Source organism: Xenia sp. Carnegie-2017, unplaced genomic scaffold (genome assembly GCF_021976095.1).
Source record: "Xenia sp. Carnegie-2017 unplaced genomic scaffold, XeniaSp_v1 HiC_scaffold_12, whole genome shotgun sequence".
NCBI lineage: Eukaryota > Metazoa > Cnidaria > Anthozoa > Malacalcyonacea > Xeniidae > Xenia > Xenia sp. Carnegie-2017.
Window position 1 is genome coordinate 776,324 of NW_025813425.1, and position 18,192 is coordinate 794,515.

At 34.6% G+C, this 18,192-nt stretch overlaps 2 long non-coding RNA genes across 2 annotated transcripts in view; one reads left to right on the plus strand and one right to left on the minus strand.

Annotated features, from left to right (window-relative positions):
- LOC124446338 overlaps positions 1–4,743 on the minus strand; it is a 24,445-nt gene extending 19,702 nt beyond the window's left edge. Inside the window, exon 1 of the long non-coding RNA XR_006948407.1 lies at positions 4,733–4,743. This is a non-coding gene — a long non-coding RNA (uncharacterized LOC124446338). The remainder of the gene's footprint in view (positions 1–4,732) is intronic.
- LOC124446331 overlaps positions 1–12,192 on the plus strand; it is an 18,687-nt gene extending 6,495 nt beyond the window's left edge. The window contains exon 3 of the long non-coding RNA XR_006948401.1: positions 12,153–12,192. This is a non-coding gene — a long non-coding RNA (uncharacterized LOC124446331). The remainder of the gene's footprint in view (positions 1–12,152) is intronic.
- Positions 12,193–18,192: the final 6,000 nt, after the last annotated feature.

The window sequence follows — 18,192 nt, forward strand, 5'->3', positions numbered from 1 at the left end:
ATTTGGCTCATAGAAAATTAGAATTTTATTCATGTTTATTTTACTCCTTATCAGCCATTTTGTTTTTACTTTGAGAAAATTATGAGGCATGTTTGTGACCTCACAACCAGGTGTTTATGACATTTCAAAACATGGTGATTTTGAATGAGGAATCAATCCAACAAGTTGAAGATGAAAATACTGTACTGAAAGATGAAGAAATGCAACCTTACATGTTTGAACCCAATAAAGAAGATTTGTGTGAGTCTTCGTCTATATCAACGGACGGTTCGAGTATCAGTGACGATGATTTAATTGACCCACAGTTTGAAGCTTTACATCGTTGGAAGCTGGCGACTTTGAAGTTGTGTAAATGTGGAAAGTGTGCTATCATGGAAAGAAGTATAGAAAACTTTTGCTACCAGGAAAAGGCTTTGGAATTTGATGAATATAATGCGTTACTAACGAATGCACAAATGGAAGGATCAATTGTGGGACAAGCTTAAATTCATTTGTACTAAACATGCTATCAAAAGAGGTACTTGTGGCGCAGTACTTGAAAGATAATTGGCCTATTAGCGACAATGAATTGGAAAAAAAAATTATTGTCTGGCTTCGTATAGAAGGTGTTCTATATCATCACCTTCATATAGAAGGCGATGGGTACTTGATATTTAGGTAAAAAAAAACTCGTAGAGTGTTTCTGTCCTATATTTACAGAGCATCAGGGCTGAATTTTCTTCACTGACTGGACTTTGCACCTATTTTAAGTTTTCGAAATAAGTTATCTGCCTTACCATAAATAGTAATGTTTGTTATTGAAATAAATCAAAATGACGAGCACATCTAGTGCATAAGGGTATATTATTCACACATTTACAGTTTATTTTATTTATACGTTTTTATTTATAATTAATAAAGATACCATACAAATTTGCAGCATTTTCTACTTTTTTGTACAGGTTTCCTTTTTACATTTGCAATTAAGTGTGCAGATTTTATTTTCAAATTTACAAAAACATCTTACAGTTGCGCATTTTCCTGAGCATTCACATGCTCTCTCTTTTTCTGAAATGATCAAGGCCGGTTTTGTAAATTGAGTATACTTCTTTGCAATGACTAAATCTTTCGCTTGTGCTTCACAGTTTCTAAGGTAGTTTTTCAAAAAAGTGTGCGAATTAACGGTGTGCAATGTGCAATTTGCACATCGTTTTAGCTAAAATGAAAACAATTACACATCACTTTTTCAAACGATGTACAAAAATCAGCGGTTTTAACGAAAAACACTGTCGTAATTCATATGAATTTGTTCACGTTTAAAAATATTAATTTAGCAATTAGCGCTATATAATAGTTAACGTAATATCGATTTGATTATGCCTCTAAAGAAACACTTTTGTCTAAAAAATTGCACATCGTTTTTTCTGAACTAATTTCGCACACTGACAAGTGATTCTGGCTCTTTCTGTAAAATTGCTTTTGCATGTTTTTTTGCTTGTACAATGGTTGGAAACCTTCTCCTCAGTTCAAAAACTTCCTGTTGTATAGTTTGTGAATAATCTAAATAAAATATAAAATAAAGGGGAAACAGTTATACAATGCAAGTATAAAAAGATCGTTTGGCTTATTTTATAAATCAAGTTTGAAAATGTTACTATAGGTTGGTTCTTCTTTTATTTTTCTGGCAAATGCTTTTACACCATTATTGGCCTTTGAATAGATTACCACCCATCTGTCATCTCCTTTTTTTGTCTTAGCCTGCTGTCTTTGAGAGTTTTTACTGAAGTGTAAATCGGCACAAAGCAATCTATATTTAAAGTGGATTGTTTCTTATGCTTGTGTTGCAAAGCATGATTGACATTTACTTGTCAAGCCATATTTAATAAAATTTCCATGAAAGATGATTGTATTAAATAATCTAATGTAATGAAGGAAATATTTACCTGGCCATAATTAAGTTATATGGACAGTAGATGTTTTTAGAAGCAAACTGATTGTCTAAGGCATGTTTTGATTCCAATGAGGAAGTTTGGTAGAAATCCGATAACTTGCATTTTCGAAATGTTTTGTTTTTTGTATGTACATAAATGTTCGCTATACGATTCAACAAACTTAGCCATCTCTCTTCCCTCTCATTCTCATCAGATGTTGATGATGCGACCCAATATATATGGTTTATGATGGACTAAAACCCCATTTAAGTTAAACTTAACTTTGCACCCATGATTGATGTCTTCCTGACAAGAATATTTTTATTGGAAGACCTACGCAATCCAAGATTTTATATCTTTAAATTTCTTCACTTTTGCTACTTTTAGTAGCTTTTTCTCCTCTACTAAAAGTAGTTAATGAACTCTTTTTCACGCTTTGATCGTTGGATAAATCATTGCCGTGCTATAGAATGTGATTTTTTCATATATGTATTGCCAATTTTTGTTATTATCAATAACTATTTGTTATGCTTATGCAAAATTGTACGCTAACAGTTCTTGCCTTTAGCTAAATGCCAAACATCGTAATAGTGTTTGATTGCTGGTTTTTCCTTAGCCATGTAGCTTGACACTTGGGAATGCGTGTCAGTCACAAGTTTTTCGACATTAACGTTTTCTTGATCGAGATATAAGAGTTGTCGTTTAAGTGATTCCAACTCCATAGCATTAGAATTTGGAACCTCTGTGCTCTGTTTTACAAAAAATAAAGTGAATATGCAAACGACTTCTAATCAATTACCTGCATCTGTTTTCATTATATATTTATTGCATGAGAACAAGCTTCCACGCAACTGACAGACTCATCTAGTACTCACCTTGATGATCTGCGTGTCGTTAATGATATTTCTTTCTAAATCAAGAGTACTACCCGCTCCAAATAAACTACTGTGGCCTGGGCTGTCTACTCTCTTATCTGACGCTATTTTAATAGATTTTCCTTGGACTTCAGAAAGCATTTGCTGTTGCTCTTTTTTCCAAAGTTTGTTCACAGCTGGGATGACATGGGCAGTTTGGATGTTTGCAAATTCTCTTTTTTTTAATGTAATATGTTCTGCGACTAAAAGAAGCGCAATGCCTTATTGCACTCCAATCCAGTGGTAAGGATGTTTGTTGCCACAACCCAGTGGGCAATTGACGTCGGATTGACGTCGAAATCGACGCCGTTGTTTTGACTCTATTTCGACGTTCTTTCGACGTTGAAATGCTGTCGCTCAATGGACGTCGTTGTTTCAACCATAGATGTAGTAGGTATAGATTACTGACGAGCCGCCATATTGCGTGACATCCATGATAAATCCAAGATGATACGTCCAAATCTAACTGATTAGCGATTGCCAAGAGAGAGTGAATTGATTTATATTTTACTACTGGAGAAAATGTTTCTTCATAATCTAAACCATATTCTTGTAAGTATCCTTTAGCAACTAACCGAGCTTTATGTCGTTCAATTGAACCGTCTGCTTTGTACTTTACTTTGAATATCCATCGAGAATCTATGGTTTTACGATCTTTAGGTAAATCAACCAATGTCTACGTATTGTTTTTTATGTGGGAGGAATATTCATTGTCCATTGCTTGCTTCCATTTTGCCTTATCTGGACTATGAAAAGCTTCATTAATGTTGCGTGGTTCATCGTGACGGATAGATTCATCATCAATGCTAGCGACATTGTTCTGCCACCAATTACCTGTGATCACCACACCATGTCTATCAGGAGATTAGTGTATTCGTGCTGATCGTCGTGGTTGTTGTTGTTCATCTTTCATACTGTTGTTGGAACTATCTTCCATTTGTTCTTTGACTTCACGTTCTTCATTGTCTTCAAATAGTTCATCATTCTGTTTTTCGGTCACAATATCTTTATCATATCAATGTATTACTATAGTAGATTTCTTTCGTCGATCAAATGAGCTTTCGTCAAATAACACGTCTCTTGATATGTGAATTTTACCAGTTGAAGCGTCGTAGAGTCGATAACCTTTACTTGTGAGGCTGTACCCAACAAATGTGCATTTCTTGGTTTTGGAGTCCCATTTCTTCCTTGTTTCCTTAGGAACGTGCATGTAAGCTGTGCAACCAAAAATTCTCAGATGTGAAACATTAGGTTTCTTAGAATGGAAACATTCGTAAGGTGTAACTCCGTTCACGGATACAGTAGGACTTTGATTTCTTAAGATGACTGCAGTTTGAACTGCTTCAGCCGAGAATCTCTTTGGTAGTTTTGCGTTGTTCAGCATAGATCGTGCAGCTTCTTGAATGGTTCTATTCATTCTTTCAGAAACTCCGTTCTGCTGTGGTGTTCTTGGAACACTAAACTGATATTGAATTCCCTTATCCTTTAGATATTTTTCAAACATTTGACAAGTGTACTCACCACCGTTATCTGATCGAAGTACCTTAATTTTCTTGTTAGTGACATTTGTCACCATTGCTTCAAGCTCTTTAAATTTCTCAAAAAACTTCATCCTAACTCTTCATAAAGTAGACTGTTGTGTACCTTGATTTAACATCAATAAATGTTATGAAATATTTATTTCCACCAAGACTTTTTTCTTCTATCGGTCCACAAACATCGCTATGGACAAGATCGAGTACATCTTTAGCACGCATTGCAGGTTCTCGAGGAAAGGTTGCTCGTATCTGCTTTCCTTGTGCACATCCTTCACAAACTTCAAAGTGATCATCGGATTGAAAATTAAGACTTTTAACCGACTTTTGATCTCGAAGTAGACGTAAATTCTTCAGGCTTAGATGGCCATACCGTTGATGCCATATTTTTTCGCTAGTATCACTTGTAGAAACATTCGCATGCTTCGAATCATCCTGTTCTTCTTTAACATCAAGAACATACAGGTTATTCATCATTCTTCCTGATCCAGATATAGTTCCATTTTGATCAAGTATCAAGCAAGTGTGTTGATTAAATTCAACTGAGTATCCCCGTTTTGCGGTAGCACTAACTGAGAAGAGATTTTTTCCTAAATCTGGAACATATAGAACGTCAACCAATCTTCTTGGTTCATACTTCTTCTTAGACTTAATCTCAATGTGTACATTTCCTTTTCCCAGTGCTTGAACTATTCTGTCATCTCCCAGCTTTACCTTTTCAGGGAATTTGAATGGGATGAAATCAACCATGATGTCCTTATTATATGACATATGAGATGATGCACCTGAATCAATGTACCATGCAGATTCTTTGCTATCTCTAAACAATGATGAATTCTGAACTGTGGCTCCGTAGGATGCTTCTTTCCTATTATTTCTATTGTCACTTTGCTGATTCTGTTTGGGTTTGCGACATTCTCTAGCCCAATGTCCAGGTAACCCGCAGTTATGGCATTTACCTTTTCTTTTGAATTTAGTATTCTTTACTTTGTCGTTTTTGGACTTTTGACATAGTAGTGCTTTCTCACCAATATCCTTACTTTCGTTGGATTCTTTAGGTTTCTGTTCTTCATGATGAAGTCTAGCAGTAACGAATTCGAATGATTAGTCATCCGCTCTAGATTCCAATGCTGTTATTAAGCCACTGTATGAATCAGGTAAACTACAAAGGAGTGTCGCCACTTGATCTTCCTCAGAAACAGACGCACCCAATGCTTCTAATAGACTTGCAATATCCTTCATCTTGTTGAGATGTTCGGTCATGGAATCTTCAGGACCCATACTTGTGGTGAAATATTTCTTTCGCAAGAATAACTTATTTGCCAAAGATTTGACTTCATAATGACTTTCTAATTTCGCCCAAGCATCTTTTGCAGTACGCGCTGATCGAACGAGAGATAGCTGTTCATCGCCAAGAGACAAACATACTGTTGCAAATGCCTTCCTTTCCCGCCTTTTATATTGTCGACGTTGAGTATCAGTAGTTCCTTCACCATTAGGTTCTACCTCATCGCCGATAACTATTTGCCAGAGATCCTTCTCTTCAAGTATCATCTGCATCTTAAACTTCCAAAGGTGAAAGTTTTGGCCATTGAACTTTTCGATCCGTGTAAATGCTTCGTCATTTCCCGAAGTCGCCATATTCAATATTTCGCACTTATGTAAGTTATATTCTCATGAAATCGCGATATCTCATATACTTTCCGTATTTGCCGTCATCAACAGAAACTCAAACGCTCCTGGGCCCATAACCTGTTAAATTATTCGAGATTCAGCAATAACGTTCGGACAATATGTGAAATATTATGGTTTTTATTGTGGAGCAAAATAACAACTTACGTATAAGCTAACAACGATATTACGATAACAAGTTCACAATGTCACTTGATCTGACATGTGTCATACCTACTCATTATGCATGCAAGGCTATGTTGTTTATGTTTTTCGCGTGATGTTCATATCCTAACATAATGTGCTGAAGGAAGCTAAAGTGATTGACGGAGAAAAGGATGGAGAGGTGCTTACTCATTACAGAATGGATGTATTGTGGTGGCATATTGCTCAGTTTGTCATCCCTGGCACAGCTGCCAAACGATTTAAACATTTGCCAAAAAAAGCAGGACTTGTTTTAGTCTTGCCCCATAGTAATGCAAGAGAGGGGAGCTTGTTTAGTATCGTGAGGAAAAACAAGACCGAGAGCAGAGCGTCAATGAGGCTGGAGGGTACACTGTCAAGTTTGCTGGCCATGAAGCTGCAGTATCCAGAGCAGACTGTACCGTGCCACAAGTGGAGTACTACAAAAGAACTGTTGGATAGTTCCAAAAAGGCTGCTACTGCATATAATTCTGAGCATTGAAGCTGTCAAAACAAAGTTTATCTCTGTGTTGTTAAGGTCCACGCATGTTTTAAGTAAATTATAAGCAGGAAAAAAGACTTTCTCTGTATCCGAACCTGTGTTTACTTGGTTTTGTCTGCCGGTAGATCAATCCCCAGATTTTTACTGAAATCTCCAGATTTTTTGCATCAGTCTCCAGATTTTATGTGTTTTGAGGTTGAGAGGTCTGCTAACATTTGCCCGCTGATTGAGCCATATATCACAACACGTGTTTTAAAATTCCAACGATCGAGGAGACAAATTTTCGTATTTTTGTAATTGGATGTTTGTCAGGGTTGGATTAAATAAGACTTTTCCATAGTCAAAATCTTCTTGATTCTTTAACTCATACAAAGAAGATTAAAAAAGATTAAAGAAGATTGAAGATGACTTTGTAAAGTATAGCTGAAAGTTATGTATATAACACCTTTTATTACAATTTTACGACATAAAGTTAGACTAATTTAAATTTTAAATTACAATCTAATCTAGTGAATCCAAAGACAGTGAACTACATTCCAAACCTTCCATAACCTTTTTTGATTTTTTTCACATTTCATCTATTTTTATTTTTTAAAGGTATAAATAAAACAGCATAATTAAGTAAAATTACCTTTACATATAAACTTGACCACTTGAATGATTACTCAACCCACAATGGTCGCACAACCTGAAGTGCAATTAATTAATAAATAAATGAATATATCAACCTTATGTTATCAACTTTAATGAACAATAAAGATTTTGAGACAAATTTGAAATCTTCTTTAATTATTTAAAGAAGATTAAAGAAGATTTAATTAAAGAAGAATGGCCAACCCTGATGTTTGTTGATGTTTTCAATTTCCTGATCTTTTGGATTTACTGCGGATTCTCAAAAAGGTTTGTAAAGACTATGGCATCTTTGTTTTATTTACGTAGAGCATAAATTGGTAGTGTGATTAGTGATACCTATTAATTGGAGTCAACAACTCAACATCGACATTATGATGGTCAAGTGTTTTCCTAACATATTCACGTTATCACCGTTATATTTAATTAATTTATAGGCTATTTAAGAGTTTACTCACATATATATGTGCTGATAAACCATTATACTTTAACGCAGACTTCTGTTTTATTATATTGTTTGAGTATGAAATTAATACAGTATCACTAAAATTCACTAGTACCTCTTATAGTGCAATTATCAAGGCTAAAAGGCTTACTTTTAAAATCTTGAAATAACTTATTCAAAGCAGCCAAATAATATAAAGAAAATTAATTTGTTTTCTTTAAAGTGTCCAAATTGTTTATATTCATGTTTACTCTCAAAAAACCTCAATTGAATCATTTTTCGTTTTGTGTAATTTGTAGTTTTCAAGAACTTACAAAATATTTATCATAAACGGAAAGCGTTGTTTGGCCATAGACAAACATGATGTCTAGGTCAGGTTGTATTTCCTTAATGCATGAAGAAGTATGCACTAAAACAGCAATGGATGTATGATGATTATGTAGAATGGCTTTGTGCGAAGGGGTGTGCTGTATTTTGAAATAAATTTTATTGGTGATTTTGGGTGTGTTGCCCCAAATGGTTATTTTGCTTCTGAGGCAATTACTTGGTAAATTAGCGAGTTGTAACATGAGAATTTATTGTTGAATTTACCTTGTGCTGATTTTAAAGATGCTATGCAATACTATATGTAAACTTGGCTGACCATCAATCAAGTTATTTTAGTCTCATAAACCTCACTTGTTTTGCAATACTTTCACCAATCCTTCATACTTGGCCATGGGATGTAGATTCATCAAGCATCTTTTATGAACTGGGATGGAATAGAACAAAATCCTTAAAATGTGCATTATGTTAATTCAAATTGAGCGAGATAGTAATTTCAGTTTTATCTTAGGACAATTTTATTGTTGTTTTTACAGAAACAGCTTTCAAAAGACACCACGAGAGAACTGGCTAATATATCTCGACTTCTCAAATATAAATTAAACCAGATAGAAGGCGGAGATTGAAAGTCAAGTTCGTAAAATAAACATTCTAAAACAAGAATTCAACCCATCGGTATGAAGGATATTTCATTAAATTGTTTTACCGTTTGATCATCGCCATGCATGCGCATACTACATTAATAATGCATGGCCAAGCCAATGAGATTTTAATAAACAAACGTGAGAAATATTCTGCGTGTTTGACAATTGTTGGGAAATAATTAAACAATAGATTTGCCAGAAGGAGAACGAAGTTTTAATAAAAATGTTATTGCCCAACATAAAACTTTCCGTTTTATGAAGAAACAAACGAAGAAAAAAACGAAGAAAAGAATGTTGAATAGAAAAATCCCACTTCTTTGTCTAATAGTCTTTGTAAACCTCAAGAACAAAAAAAAAGTCACTGAGCCGTATATGTAGGTGTATATATATATATATATAATACATATATTGATGAGAAGAAGAAAATACACAAAAACTACAATTTCATCCCGACAAGCCTGTTTCGTGATTTCTCACTTTTCAGGGGATAATATTAAATGAATACAAAAGCATGTGCTATATATACAAGAGGAAGTTAGGGTAAAAATTAAGATAGAATTATATAATATGTTGAGTGTATGGTTACAAATTGGATAAAAGTGCCTTGTGTCTATGGCGACAAGGGGAGATAAGTTCGTTACGTTTGTTGAGTCATGATAGTTGTGGTTGGTAGGTGATAAAGAATTTTTTTTCAGGCATAGGTTGCATCTTTTGTTGGCGCTGTTGTACGGTTTGCTGTGAGTGATGATGTTGCATGAGATATCGTGAACGATGTTGTTGTTTTTTAGTGTCCATATGTGTTTGCTGAGTTCAGTGGAGTTTCTTAGTTTTTTGTGGCGGAAAGAGGCAGTGTGGTTCCTGTGTCGAGTCTTAAATTCGTTTTCTGTAAGTCTCCTCTTGTCGCCATAAGACTCCTCTTGTCGCCATAGGCACAAGGCACTTTTATCCAATTTGTAACCATACACTAAACATATTATGTAATTCTATCTTTATTTCTACCCTAACTTCCTCTTGTATATATAATCTAGCACATGCTTTTGTATTCATTTAATATTATCCCCTGAAGAGTGAGAAATCACGAAACACGCTTGTCGGGATGAAATTGTAGTTTTTGTGTGTTTTCTTCTTCTCATCAATATATATTATATATATATATACACCTACATATACGGTTCAGTGACCAGGTAAATTTCTTCAATATACGCTGTAAAGAGCGCATACTTATCTCGACATTGTTGAGTGTTCTGTTCAAACGCTCTAAACAGTGTTGAGATACGGTTCGGTGACCACTCAGTGAGAACTAAATAGTTGAAACGACTATTTTCAATGGTTGCAACTATTGCAATTTGGTCATAAAAACCATATGAAAAATTGGTCATTTAGAAATTGCTAATTACGATGGTCAATACAACCATATGCAAAACTGGTCACTTAGAAATGACAAATAAAGATGATTCAAACAAAAATTTTAATGGTTGATTCAAAGGGATACTATTGGATTATGTATTTCAATGGTTGGTAATGACAGTTGGAATGACAGTTAAAGAGTAGTTATTTTGTAGATCATTTTTCATACCTGCTCTTACATATTTTCAATAATATTCCCGATTGCGACTTACTCCATTATCGCCCAAGCATTGATCAAACAAAGAAAAGCACTGAAAACATTCTGGATTCCAACGTAACTTCATCTTATGTCCTCCATCACACATACTCAAAATAGTAAGACATTTTTCATCTGCGTAAACACAGTTCTCTACTTAGAAACGGGTCATATTTATTATTTGCTGTAAAGATGCGCTAAAAATTGAGATAATGCTCTTTCTTTAATAATTAAGTCATATATGAACGCCCCTACAAATATGTTCACTGCATTTGCTGTCCGTGTTTTTAGGTCACATTTGTTGAATCCTCTGATCTATAAAATGTTGGATAGAAGAATACCGCACGGTATTACTACTGAAATAGCTGCTCAAAAATTGATAAAATTCAAGTAATTATAATTACACTTTGTTTTCGAGTTTTTTGCCCGAAATTTTTATGCATTTAAATAGCTAAAACTGTATTACAATTGTCGAACAAAGTTAAGCAGGAACAGATTGAAAACCATTAACACTCAGAGATAAACACATGCAAGCCGAGATCTGTGTAAATATTTTTATATAAAAAAAACGTTGTGATGTTAGTCATTGTTACAGGCATCTAAAGTAAGATGTTTTAATTTTTAATCATGGTGTACAAAGATAAAATATTATCGTGTGATACACAAAAAACAAGTGATATTCTTTTGGAGATTCAAAAAGGCAAAAATATGAACAAATTCATTGTTGCGAACTTATACTGCCTTTATAATTTACTTCGACAAATTAAAAACATGTTCATTCAGAAAATAACTGCCCATATAACTGATTAAATTTCTATAAAGTCATATCGTTACAATGCCAATAAAAATATTTTCAAGTTCGATAGTATTCTTCTCCACAAACGCTTGAAATTATTTTTAACACTACTGTGTTCAATTGCATTTGTTATTTGATTTATTAAAATTTATGTTTAATAATCATTTTCTAAGTTGTACATGCATGCATAAATATCTCAATAGTGTCCAAATAGACTTTATTATTCTAAAATATTTGAACTTCAGTTCCTGCAAAAAGTTATATCTCAGTCTGTCAACAGCTGGCATGATGACTTCAACAATCGTTTGACTTCGCAAAAAATGAGATCAATATGTTATCGGCAATTTATTATATCTTGACATGGTCAACAAATTTAGTCCAATAATGTTTGTCTAAGAGATCATATTACACATCCAATAAAACAACGCAAACTTGATTAGTTTTGGACTCGTTTCGTTTTAAGAACGCCCTCATTAAACACAACTGTTTATGATGAGGTGCAGTATTCAATATTTACGGAAAACACAGTTTATCATCACATTTGAACAGGGAAGTAGAAGAAAGTAAAGCGCTCCAAAGTTGGCCAGACAAATCATTAATAATGAGAGATAATGTAGTGTTCGTTGTGGCAATATGTGATCTTGGCATTGCTGGAAATACTCTGGTGATCGCTTCAATTTTAAAACAAAAGATTCTGTTAAAGTAGAACTACTACTTTCTTATCTTGCATCTTGCAATATGTGACGCATTTGTACTATTGAGTACATTTCTCTTTGAGATCTTTGAACACCATTTGAAAAGCAATCCAATTTTGTTAAACTGCTCATATATAAGTGGCATAGATACCTCCATTGTTGGTTTTGATTATTAAGTGTGAGTGGTGCAATGTCAAGTACTTTGCTACCGTATGTTTCTCTCTCACGGCAATAAAGGCATTGTCTTTTTACAACCGGCACATTTCATTCACCCACTGCTCTGCATTGACATTGCTCCAGGATTCATCAACGTGTGTCAACTGGGAAAACACAATGGTACATAGCGCAATTTATGCAATGGATCCATCGTATAATTTCATTTGTAACGAGAAAGATATGAATATGAGGAGGTCCACTGTAACAGCAGAACGATTAGGACGATATTTTAACGTATGTATTACAAATGTAACAAAATAACTAAATGTAAGATCATGTAAGTCATAAGCTTTGAACTTATACTTGCAGTTCATCCCAAACACAATTTCCATCAAGGAAGACTTTGGGACGCGTCCGGAGTTTCTAAACGACAGCAGAAAATCTAACTTTGTTGGATTCGACGATGGAACGATTGGTGAATCCCCCCTTTGTGACCAGCTCTTTCTCGACTATCGTCAGTAGGCCATAGGCTTAAAACGCATCGAAAGCGTGAAGAAGCTTTGGACTCGGTAACAATGCAAGTCAGAGCAACAGCGTAAAACTGAAATCAACGGTGAAGGTGCTTTTCGCCGATCTCTCACCGACTGGCTAGCCCGTCATCGATTCTTCCAGCCCCAAGCAAACGTTTATCCCAATACATCGAAAAGAGGATGCGAATGTTGCGCACTTGTTGGCAAGAGCTGAAACTAATTTCAACGAGAACAACTTGATGTTGGTATCGAATGGTGGCTTTCAATATATTGATGAACCAAGAACATGAGGTAATATGCTCAAATATTGTCATGTCCCTTGTAGTTTGCGAAAGCGATATGACACATACTGAAGCCGGGTATAGCCAAAGACTTAATCTTCATGACTTTGTTATTAGTCAAACTGAAATTTTCATCATGAATGCCAAATTCATGAAAGTTATTAACTTTGCAAAGTAAAAATATAGTCAAAAGATTATGACAAAGTTTTGTTTAAGGCACTATCTTTTGGAAGACTGTTTCAAGAAAAATAAATGCTGTGAAGAAACCAGAAAGAAAAAGAAGAAGCAAAGCAGAAATTGTTTGCAGTTCGGATTCAGAGGAGCAGGACAGTGAAGATTATCAGCAATCCATGTAAAAGAAACGAAAATCCGTTGGTGCGCTTCAAATTTCGGATAAATTGGATGAAATACAAAAAGTACTAAGTAAAAACTTCAAAGAACTTAGTAAAAGACTATTTCTCTTGCAAGATATGTCACAAGGTACCTATGGATGTAGCAATATTGGCATCAACATGTCGTGATGCAATAACAACACATTTCGATAGGCTGGCATAGATGAATTTCTAATCAGTCTTCGAGAACTGAGTAAATTATGTATTGAGTATATTTAGCAATCTTTTAGCACTGTCCGGAACAAACGTAAAACCATTATCACATGTTGTTTGATATAGCCATGCACTGCTGCCAAAAAATAGAACCAACAGTTGATTATGCTTCTCTTATATTCATTCTTTACATGTTGACGGGGAAAGGTGTGTTGTAAGGATAATAAAACTAATTACAGCATTAGAAAATGAGTTTGGCTTATTATTTACAGTTTCATTAAATATCGTAACAAAACTTGGGTTTCGGCTTTTGTATTCTATGTCTCTGATTACTTGAAGGTGTTGAAATTCCAGTAAGGGATCAGTTCCAAAATTACCAAAATTTTTCATTTGACACCCATTTGTTTCATACAGTTGGACAGCAATCGCGGGAAGCGAAATTTCAGTATCGTGAAGACATACTCCCCTGTAAGTGTTGTTCATCAGCTCTACTTGCTTACCTTTTCCTAAAATGAAAAGCGTGAAAATTTCTTCACTGATAACATGGCACCCTGATGAAGTCGGGGATTTTTCACGATGGGTATTTTTTTAATGGGAGAGAGGTGTTTGGATTATATTTGGGTGGCCTCTTGTTGCCGTAGCATGTCAGACTTTTATTTGATAAATTCTGCTCCCTTTTTGTTATTATTGTAAGATTTTTGAAAGTGTGTTCCATTAAATGTTAATCAAACTTGCTATAGCTTTGTTTGGCATATTAGTATTTCATAGAGTAATTGACACCCCTCCATCTAACCTAGGCTAGGAGGGAGTCTCCGCCTAAATCCATCCCAGAATAAAGTAAAGTGAAGCCCCACCCCCACCCCTAATCCACCGCAGTGGATGTTTTGTTTTTGGACCGATAGTTGAGTGTCAATTTTTACAACCTCGCAAAGTACATAGTTTATGTTATTATTGTATGGGATATTGTCTTTGGAATTTTCACAACAGCTTCCTAATATAGTTTTAACAATGGCACACTTAAAATTTGATGTTATCCCACCATCAATTTGTCAATAATAATTTACCTGAAATAGTAAGACAATTCCATGCTGGGATACAGAATAAGGGAAGTAACAGAAGCGCCACTCGATGTTGGAACCTTAAGTGTTCGTGTTCCCTGTTTTGAGTTCTACAATCCGGGTATTTTAAACGGCGGCTATGTTTCCAGCCAGATGAGTGCAGCCAGATCGTAATATAATATATAGTTCTACGGATGGGTTTTGGCAAATAAACCCAAATATTTCTAAAGATTGGCCATTTTTAAATATTTTTTGTGTGGATACAATTAACGCATCAAGCTTTCAACAATTTATCCATTAATTCGACGTCCGTTTTGATAAATGAGGGTTTATTCGGAATATTTTCAAAGTAGATATGTGTCTGACGAGACAACATCAGAAGCTCTGCTGCATGGCCACTATGAAGGTCATCTGATGCCAAAATGTTTTCTATTCATCACAGTTGTGACTTGTGAAGCTTGAATGACTTTTTGAGCAAGTTGGAACTTAAGCAGCAGCATGTTGGTCCACCAATATAGTGCTTGAATAGCAATTTGTAAAACATATACTGTCATATGGTCAACATGACTTAACTTTGTTATTTCTCCTTTTTAAATTCAATCAGGAGATTATTTATATATTTGACGTAGATGCTTACTGATGAAGTGAGAAGTGAACATAAAAAAGCTTCCTGAATGCCATCAACTGCCTTGTTCCCTTGTATATTTGCAAAGTGGTTTTATTGGTTTCAGCACCGGACACAAAATCATCGACATACAGAGAATTTTTCAAGTGTTCAACAGTTTCTGGCTTCCTCTTTTCGTGTGTCTTCAAATGATGGTTATAGTAGCTCCTAGAATTGCTGGTGAAGGTCGTAGACCGAAAACCAATCGTTGGATAAATTGTCTCAATTAAATTAACAACTTTGTCATTATGTCAAACATATTGTCAAACGCCTACAGTTTAGTTCTTTTGTTAAACTTCACTTTTGAGTTGTGACCAACAATTTTATGTGAAAAATGATTATGTTTCATTCACCATATTGATCAACCAGCAGAGTGAAACTATTGCAACAAAGGGCTCAAACATTTGATTTTTGCTAAAGTCATAAACTTCATTCAAGAAATTAAAATTTTTATTTTAAATAATCATGTCACAAACAGAACTTAGTCTGACAAAACCAGTTATAGTTACTCTTAATGCCATTATTTAAATCTTAATACTTTACACAGTTGGTTTTTTACCAAAAAGGTGAAACACAGATACACTAGAAAACTTTTCTAAAACATTTGACAACAGGGGGAAATTGTGCCAAGCCAACACAAATCCATTTCACAAAAGCAATCAGGAAGCTTTTTTATGTTCACTTCTCACATCATCAGTAAGCATCTATGTCAAATATATAAATAATCTCCTGATTGAATTTAAAAAGGCGGAAATAACAAAGTTAAGTCATGTTGACCATATGACAGTATATGTTTTACAAATTGCTATTCAAGCACTATATTGGTGGACCAACATGCTGCTGCTTAAGTTCCAACTTGCTCAAAAAGTCATTCAAGCTTCACAAGTCACAACTGTGATGAATAGAAAACATTTTGGCATCAGATGACCTTCATAGTGGCCATGCAGCAGAGCTTCTGATGTTGTCTCGTCAGACACATATCTACTTTGAAAATATTCCGAATAAACCCTCATTTATCAAAACAGACGTCGAATTAATGGATAAATTGTTGAAAGCTTGATGCGTTAATTATATCCACACAAAAAATATTTAAAAATGGCCAATCTTTAGAAATATTTGGGTTTATTTGCCAAAACCCATCCGTAGAACTATATATTATATTACGATCTGGCTGCACTCATCTGGCTGGAAACATGGCCGCCGTTTAAAATACCCGGATTGTAGAACTCAAAACAGGGAACACGAACACTTAAGGCTCCAACATCGAGTGGCGCTTCTGTTACTTCCCTTATTCTGTATCCCAGCATGGAATTGTCTTACTATTTCAGGTAAATTATTATTGACAAATTGATGGTGGGATAACATCAAATTTTAAGTGTGCCATTGTTAAAACTATATTAGGAAGCTGTTTTGAAAATTCCAAAGACAATATCCCATACAATAATAACATAAACTATGTACTTTGCGAGGTTGTAAAAATTGACACTCAACTATCGGTCTAAAAACAAAACATCCACTGCGGTGGATTAGGGGTGGGGGTGGGGCTTCACTTTACTTTATTCTGGGATGGATTTAGGCGGAGACTCCCTCCTAGCCTAGGTTAGATGGAGGGGTGTCAATTTCTCTATGAAATACTAATATGCCAAACAAAGCTATAGCAAGTTTGATTAACATTTAATGGAACACACTTTCAAAAATCTTACAATAATAACAAAAAGGGAGCAGAATTTATGAAATAAGAGTCTGACATGCTACGGCAACAAGAGGCCACCCAAATATAATCCAAACACCTCTCTCCCATTAAAAAAAGACCAATCGTGAAAAATCCGCGACTTCATCAGGGTGCCATGTTATCAGTGAAAAAGTTTTCACGCTTTTAATTTTAGGAAAAGGTAAGCCAGTAGAGCTGATGAACAACACTTACAGGGGAGTATGTCTTCACGATACTGAAATTCCCCTTCCCGCAATTGCTCTTCTAGCCTAATTCTAGGATTTGTGTACTTGTTGCTTTGAAAAATAAATAACATATCTTTTTTGGTATTTGCGGCTGGACTTATTGTTTATGATTTTCTGTAATTGAATTTCATATTATGTTTCGAAAAGACTCAAGTTTACATAAGTTTGATTAATAAAGACAATTAATATTATATGCAAATCACTAAATAACTTTTTTGTGGTGTTCTGAAGTGGAAATGTATCAAATACTTGTAAAGTTGTAGCATATTTTGATTTTGTTGTATTGATATGTGAATCAGGGAAAATGCAAAAAAATAATTATCGAAACACTTCTGCCTGCAATGGTGTTTGTAATTTTATTGTGTAAATTCAATGCATCTAACCTTCTTTGCTCTTTGTTTTGTCTTTACTATATTTGCAATGTAAGTGCACAATTTGAATGATTAATACAGTTTTACCTCAATAAAAATTTTCATAAGCAGCTGCTGGTGAATTTTTTCCCTCTGAGTATCCACATCTGGGTTTGTCTTCATACAAGAATAATGAAGTGCATGTGATATGTTAAAGCAAGGCCATAAATCCAAATGAATGAAACAGATTTGGTGTACTTCTATGCTAGAAGCTTAAACGTTTTCTAGGAATTATAAAGTTATTATATTGTACAACCTCCAGTGCTGTAGAAGTGGGGGGCACTTGGGGAAGGAGCCCTCCTTCTACCTTCGAAATGGGTAATTTTTTAAAATTTTATGGCTTAAGCTTCGTCAAGAGAGCTCCCCTCAGATAACTATAGTTCTACAGCACTGACTACCTCTATAACACCATCTCATGAAAAAAAAATAACAAAAAATTTGAAGAAAAACTTTGAAAACTCAAGAAAGTTTTCCTTAAGGAGAGCAGCAAATAATGCAAATGAAAACGTCCATTTTGTACTCTAATAGGCAAATTAGCTTAATATTTTTGTGTAAAGCAAAGCCTGAAAATAATTAAAAATAAATAGCACTGTAACTTTAAAAGTTTCATCACTGAATCTTTAATGCTTCATTGTAGCATGAATTAGCTATTAGTAACATTCAAACAATACTCTACTGAAAAATTTATGATAAAGGTATGACATGATTTAACCATGAAGTTATATGAAACTCAATGAATT